Here is an 8,409-nt window from a genome sequence, read left to right as displayed (position 1 = left end):
CAGAGCCTTTGCTTTCCTTACTAGCCCTTCACTTCCTCTGGCCAACCTGATCATCCAGTGGTGGGAACCAGACCCTGAAACAGTTGATGGGGATCGCTGGGGTTCTCAGGAGACACGCATGTTTATCACAGCCTCAGCTAAGTACCTGGCCTTTGGCCGATACAGGAAGAGTCTGCATCTTTCTGCTTCTCCACATGTTTCCTTACTGCCCTCACCTGGTGAAAAGTGGAGACCGCTGGGAGGAGGAAAACAAAACTAACGATGTGAATTCAGTTCACCCTTCCCCGAATTATTACTAAAAGATCGGGGCCCTTACCCTCACAGGCCCTGAAGGCAATTGGCGAGAGAAATCAAACGAGATGAAACTACCTACACCGGTATTTTTAATGTTCCTTTAAAATGCCCTCATTTCACAAGTACGTGAAAGTCCCTGCCCTCTCTGTCTCATAAAACATTTATACAAAGGCTTTGTTTAAGTTTATAATTGTTACCAAGAGAAGAAGGAAATTTTTGAGCCCTTTCAATTGTTATTTCCTTTTTTAAATTAGAGGGATGCTGGGTTTACATTTTTTCATTTAAGATCCCATAGGGATTTAATCCCAGGGAATTAAAACAAATTCCTCCTTAGGTAAAGAGGTATATCTGATGAATGTTGGTTGTTTTTTTAAATAGCGATTTGGATTATTTAGGAATTCCCCGCGTAGGCAACTTTAGTAATTGTGTTACTGGAGAAAGAGTATTCTGGATCTATTGAAACAGAACAAATGGAACATAAACATCACCACAAGAATGACCATTTCTTTCTCTTTCAGCATTTGATTTTTATCCATTTCCTATTAAACTTGGGATTTTGAAGATAACTTCCAAATTAGCTTTTTCCTGCCCCTCTTCAATCAGTGTGCTTGACTTTCCCAAATATTGAAAGTAACTTTGAAGACAAGTTTTGAAACACAACAATTTTCAAAATTATCTAAGAAATAGTTTCTCCAAATGCATAAGTTAAAGAAAATGATTCAGGGCTGGCGGGTTAGCTCAGTAGGTCAGAGTGTGGTGTTATAACACCAAGATCAAGAGTTTGGATCCCAGTATGCCAGCTGCCAAAAAAAAGAAAAAGAAAAATGATTCTTTAAATAACATCAATACTTGAGCAGCTAAGAAAAAATAGTATGAACTAAAAAATCTTGGATTAAATTTCTGAAGTGTTGTGCATAGTTAAGAAAATGTCATTATCTGAATGAGAAATTGCCTGTAATCAACTCCAGATTCAAAAATTCTGAGAATAGATATAACTGCAGTCCAGATCACTTGGTCGCAAATTTTAAAGTTCATTTAATTCATTCACGTACCAGCAGAAGCAAGCCCGCTTGCCGTCTACCTGCAACCTATCTTCTACAGTGGGAGGACTGTTCAGTGCTCCTAGCAGAAGCCAGCACTCCCCGTGTGCATTCATTTCCATCCCTGTCTCGCTGCTCTAGATCTTTGTCCCAGCAATGCTCCTCTCCTTCATCTCCCCCATCCACATACAAGCCTGCTGTCTTTTTCTCCTATCTTACAAAAGTCCCCTCTTGATCCACTTCCCTTCCAGTTCTCACTCACAGTTTTCTCTATCCTTTTGCAGCAAATCTTGAAAGAATTGTATCCATTCACTTCTCCAATTTCTCTCCCTTCATTTTCTTTTGAAACCGGCCAATCTTTTACCCTCTTCCCTTTGCTGAAACTGCTGTTGTCAAGTTACCAGTGGCCACCACAGGAGCATCCAATGGTCGATTCTCATTCACAACTTCTGTGACCCCTGAGCAGTGGTGGACTGCGGAACAGTGGACAACCTCTCCCCTCAGCCTCCCTCTCTGATTCTTCCTCATTCCCCTGACCTCTGGATTCAGTCCTTTGACATCTCTTTTTTTTTTCTGTCTTTTTTCCGTGTCCGGCAACGGATCGCAACCCTCAGTGTTGCCCCCGTACCGGACCGGGGACCGGCAACGGGATTGCAAACCTCGGCGTTGCTCCCGGAACCCTCGGGCGGGAGCGCCACCGTGCTTCCCAAGCGGCGCACTATCCAGTGCGCCACCGGGCCGGCCCTTGACATCTCTTTAAACCCATTTCTCAATCATCTCCAGTCTTGTGACTTTGAGATCATTCGATAAACTGATGATTCCCAAATGTGTATCTGTGGCCTGGACCCTCCACTGAACTCCAGACTCAGCTCAGCTAGGATTTCCAACAGACACCCCAAAATAGAATTCTGATCTTCCCCCACAAAAGATGGTTACCCCCTCCAAAACATATGCTACATCCTAACCCCCAGGAAAGGGTGAATGTGGCCTTATTTGGAAAAAGGGTCTTTGCAGATGTGATTAAGTTGAGGACCTCGAGATGAGCTCCTCGTGGATTATCTGGGTAGCCCCTAAACCCAAGGAAAAATCTCTCCAGGTGACTGAGATACACCCTTCCCCGACTCCCATCCTGTTGAGAACCACTGATGTATGGTATTTTGTGGGGAAGGCGGGATAGAGAAGGAAATAAGGAAAACACACACACACTCACACACACACACATGCACGCGCACAGTCTCTCTCTCTCTTTCCATTCATTTCTATTCCTTTAGCTCTGAATTACAGTTTCAGAATTTGTTCCATAAAAATCACAGTCTTCTCACATAAGAATAATTTAAGAAAAACAGGATAAAGATATTTCTAAGGGCACAAATATAATTAAGCTGTATATTGTGGTTATAAGACAAATTTCCTATAAATCCCTTTGGGACAAAGAGATGCAAGCTTATTTTCTCCAGGCCTGTTTCCAACGTCAGCTCTAATGAAGACAAGTCTGAAGAATTGACATGGTGTGGGTGCATAGAGATTTTTAATCTTTCAGCATAAACTAGAAACTAATACGTGTGTGTGTGTGTGTGTGTGTGTGTGTGTATAAATCTAGGAGAAGATGAAAGAATAAAATTATCACTAATGGAATTATTTAGACTGAAAAATATCAAGAGGACCAGGGTAAATTATCTAGCATGAAATGAAGATAATTGAGGACCTAATTTGTGCAGAACTGTCTACAAAGTATAGGGAAAAATAGAAAGAGCATGAGCAATGATATGTGTTAGCAAAGGCTCACAACTAGTTAGAGAAAAAAACAAGGCATGACACAGGTCTAACGATATGGGGAGTGTGTGTGAGAGGAGAGGGCGGGAGGCTGGGATCAGACAATGCCTGGGGGTTTAGGGAGGGGCTGTAATCCTAAATTGCCCACAGATGCAGAAAGAAAGGGACTGTTAAGTCTCCCTGGAAAATTTTTACTTCCATGGGCCTTTGTGTATGCTTTCATCTTGGCATAAATCTTATTAATTTACATTATATATTACATATATATATATTTATTATTATTATTTTGTCCTTTTTGAGACTGGCCTCACTGCGCTCAGCCAGCGAGTGCACCAGCCATCCCTATATAGGATCCGAACCCGCGGCAGGAGCGCTACTGTGCTCCTAGCGCCACACTCTCCCGAGTGCGCCACAGGCTCGGCCCAACACATATATATTTTAAAATAGCCCAATGTTTTGTGATAGAAAATATACATATGCATTGTAGAAAAATTGAAAAATTGCAGAAAAGAATTTTATTTATTTTTTTGGGTGGCTGGCTGGTAAGGGGACCTTAACCCTATAAGGCCACACTCTAACCAACTGAGCTAATGTGAGATGAATACATACTCATATAGATGAACACTTATTTATGCCAGCCCATAGAAAAAAATTTAAAAACCTAAAATTCACTCATGTTCCTGCTCTTGCCAAGAAAACTACTGTTAAAATTCAATGTACTTTTTTCCATTCATATTTAGTTGGAATAGGTATATACATATATATACTATACAAAATTGGTATAGTGCCAAACACTCTATATTTCTTTTTTTTGCCTTACATTATAACATAAACATTTTACCATCAATAAATATTCTCTAAAAACACAATTTCCTGGAGTGTAGTTACAGGTAATTTAAAATTTTTTCATTGCATTTTCAACCATCTGAGAGTAATCATGTGTTGTCCCTAACAATGTTTCCTAAAAAAAAAAAAAAAACTAAAATCATTCATAATTTCACTACCTGAGGATAACTGATAACATTTCTTCTAGTCCATTTTTTCTGTGTATGTTATACATTTTTTAAATTATAAAATTGGGATCACACTGCATATAAAAATTCAATGTTTTTAACTCAATATTATATTGTGAATGTTATTAAATGCCATAAAGACCTTATTTTTTTATGGCTTCCTGGTGTTCTATCCTATAGATTTCCTGCAATGCATCCAACCAGTCCCTTATTATTTGTGTTTCCTTTTTTTTTCTTTTTAACAATTGTAACAACAATTTGATGAGAATCCTATTTCACTGTTGGGTACTTCCATGACTATTTCCTTAGGATAAATTCTTTGCTGTAGAATTGCTAGTCAAAGGCTATTAAACATTTTAATTGTCAAACTTCCCTCCACAATGCTCTTATCAATAAGCATTGATAAATATCCCTAGGCTTTACCACTTCTTAATTCTTGCCAATTAGGTAGGCAAAAAAGAAAAAAGACTTCCCATTGTTGTTTTGATTTGCCTGCCTAGTGAGACTGAACAAGTTTTTATCTACACATTAGTCATGTATATTAGTGAATTGCCTGATTTCTGTATTAGTCAGGGTAGGTTAAGCTGTGCTGTAGTAACAAGTAAACCCTGAAATCTAATGGGTCAACAAAATAAAAGACTTCTCAACGACTCTCCTTCAAGCCCTGATTCAGGGATGCACGAGTCTGTTTTGTGATGCTGCCACTTTGAGCCTGGGCTTCTAAGGCCATCACTGAAAGAGAAGCTTATATATATATATAATACAGGTGGCCCCTGACACAATTATAGAGAATAGTATAAGTGCCCAACCTCTGAAAACTGGGAATCAAGTCAAAGGGTAAAAAAAATGAGATTCAGGAAGCTGTTGAGTCAGAGAGAAATACTATAAACTGGGGGACAGGAAGACCCTTTGGTGTATTTCGGATAGGATGTGTCTTTAAAATATTGGCCACAGACTGCTACATTATCCCTGCCCTACAGAAAGGTAGATTCTGCCACAATCTACTTGGTGGCCCAGGTTTGCTTTGCACAGAAGGGCTGGGCAGCTAGTAGCAGATAGATCTTCCTCCCTGCTGCATCCCACTTGGCCTGGCCACATAAAGCAATTCTTGTCGATAGACTTAAAAAGTACTGTGTTTGAGGGGGCCGGCCCATGGCTCACTCAGGAGAGTGCGGTGTTGATAACACCAAGGCCATGGGTTCGGATCCCATATAGGGATGGCCGGTTTGCTCAATGGGTGAGCGTGGTGCTGACAACACCAAGTCAAGGGTTAAGATCTTTTAAAAAAAAAAAAAAAAAAAAAAAAAAAAAAGTACTGTGTTTGAGCCAACAGCTTTTCTTCATGGCTGCAAACATCTTCTTGGAAGCTCCTCCATGGGTGAAGTGCCCTGTGGTAGGCAGAATAATGATCCTCCTCAAAGATGTCCATGTCCTAACCCCTGGAATCTGTGGTTCTGTTACCTCACATGGCAAAAAGGATTTTTCAAATGTGATTAAGGTTAAAGATCTTAATATGGGGAGATTGTTTTGTATTATCTGGGTGGGCCCAATGTAATCATGAATCTTTAAAATTGGAAAACCTCTCCTGGTTGTGGCCAGAAAGACTATGCCTATGGAAGCTGGGTCAGAGATGCCACATTGCTGGCTTTGAGGATGGAGGAAAGGGTCCATGAGGAAAGGAATTCAGGCAGATTCCAGAAGTATCTGGAAAAGAATAGGAACGATTCTCCTCTAGAACCTGCAGAAGGAAACACAGCCTTGCACACACATAGATTTTAGTCCAGGGAGACCCAGGTCAGACTTCTGGACTACAGAACTGTAACATAATAAACATGTGTGGTTTTAAGCCACTAAATTTGTGGTAATTTGCTACAGCAGCCATAGAAAACAAACATTGGCCTCAACTCTAGCCCACCCATGTAATCCCCCTTACTTTCTGAGCAGTAGTGGCTTCTAGGGATTTGCAAATGTTTGTCTTACATTTGAATCACTTTCCTGTTCTTGAATAACAGGCAGAATGGGAATTTGGAAGAACTTCATTACTAGAGAAGGTGAGAAGAATTTAGTGATAGTTCAATAGCTTTGTTACCCAAGTTTTCCGGCTTTGTTTTTTGTAACTCACATTTTTTTTTTTTTTTTCCCAAAAAGATGACCGGTAAGGGGATCTTAACTCTTGACTTGGGGTTGTTAGCACCACAGTCAGTCAGTGATCTAACTGGCCATCCCTATATAGGATCCAAACCTGTGGCCTTGGTGTTATCAGCACCACACTCTCCCGAGTGAGCCACGGGCTGGCCCTGTAACTCATATTTTCATCCCAACACCCAGCAGAGGAACTGGCAAGTAGCAATGTTCAATGAACACTTGTTTATCCGAAATCAGTTCTGGCATACTGCCATGGAGGGCTATGTAAATAGCTACTTTAAAGAATATCCTCAAAAAAAAATTTTTTTTGGGTGGCTGGCCAGCAAGGGGATCCAAATCCTTAACCTTGGTGTTATAACACTGAGCTCAACCAACTGAGCTAACTGGCCAGCCAAATCCTCAAATTTTATTAGATAGGGTATGCAAGTACAACATTTAGGTTTTCAACATTTCAGTGATTAGCATTCAACAACTGTAGAGACTACAGTTAACAACTTATTGTATAGTTTCAAATGCCTAGTAAGAGGATGTTGAAAGTTCCCAACACAAAGATATGACAAATGATTGAGGTGATATGCTAATTACCCAGCTATACTCACTGCACACTGTATAAATGTACCCAATATCACACTGTACTCCATAAATATATATAATTATCATGGGTCAATTAAAAAATAAGTTTAAAATATTCAGAGACAGAAGTAGATTAGAGATTAGCAGAAACTGGAGGGAAGGAATCATGGGAAGTTAATGCTTAATGGGTACAGAGTTTATGTTTAGGATGATGAAAAAGTTTTGGAAATAGATAGAGGTGATGGCTGCACAGCATTGTGAATGTGATTAATTCCATGGAATTTTATGTTTTAAAATGATTAAAATGGTAAGTCTTATGTTACATATATTTTACCACAATAAAAAAAACTTCAAGTGAGAGAAGTGGAGACAGAAACATCTTCGATATCTATATTTCAATGCCTGAATATCCTACAGTCATACAGTGAAATGTATCATGTTAGCATTAAAATGAATTGAGGACTTTCCTATCATTAAATATAATAGGAAACTATATCCAGGATATAGTAAGTGAAAAGGAACAAGCTGCACAGCAAAAATATATAGTACATGCCAATTTTTAAAAAGCCCAGCCCTCATTTGGTACTTCATGTAAGTTTTGCTAATCACTCAGTTACTTTATACAATGTAAATTATCTTTTATTCTTCCCTTTAAACTATTAAAAACTGCCAGGAAACCATATGGCTAGGTGCCAGGCAACCTGATTACCTGAGGAAGGAACATGTTACTATAGTGTGGTTATCCCCCACCCCACTTGATAGCGTCATGAATGCTGCAATTTACTTACGCAAGTGGCTCTACTGAGACTGTGTATGTATACGTGTGTATGCATGCATGTTACATATGAACAGAGAAAGCAAATGTGCTGAAATAGCAGCAAACTAACATTTCTAGGAGTACCTGTTCTGCCATTTGTTCAACTTTTCTGTATGTTTAAACTTTTTCAAAATAAAAAGCTAGGGAAAATAAACGCCACCTAGACCTTAAGCACAAAACTTAGTGCAAGCAGATTTAACAGACTGATTTGACTGGCATAAAGTGGATGATGGCTGCTTGATTTTATAACTTTTAAAACTGTCCACATTAACTGTATTCTTCTAATATTTGAGAAATTTATAGGTATATGATTTTCTGATTTCTCTTTATATTATTTCTTAATGTGCAAGCTATGAAATCTAGCTTTTTCTTTTAAAAATAAAAACACGAGGGTTCAATTATAGTTTTCTTAATTTTTCAAAATGTTCCAAAACAGGGCTATGTTCTAGACACCAATTTTATACAACTCTACTTAAGAACTAGGCAAAACATAGAACTAGATAATGGATAATATCAACATAATATTTTATAGGTCCCCATAAATTTCTACATGCATATGCTTGTTCTTGAAATGCAATAATAGAAAATATACTGGCTTTTCTGCAATCAGATCGCTACTACACTGAATTTTCTTTTTCTTTCATGAAGCTTTGATGGGCTTCATTATGATACAGCTCTCCTAAGCATAAAACTCCCTCTAAAGACTACCAAAAACCACTGAAGAGCTGGCCGATTACCTCACTTGTTTAATGCT

The sequence above is a fragment of the Galeopterus variegatus genome, unplaced genomic scaffold (assembly GCF_000696425.1).
Source record: "Galeopterus variegatus unplaced genomic scaffold, G_variegatus-3.0.2 Scaffold180, whole genome shotgun sequence".
Taxonomy (NCBI): Eukaryota; Metazoa; Chordata; class Mammalia; order Dermoptera; family Cynocephalidae; genus Galeopterus; species Galeopterus variegatus.
Note: the sequence above shows the minus strand (reverse complement) of the source record.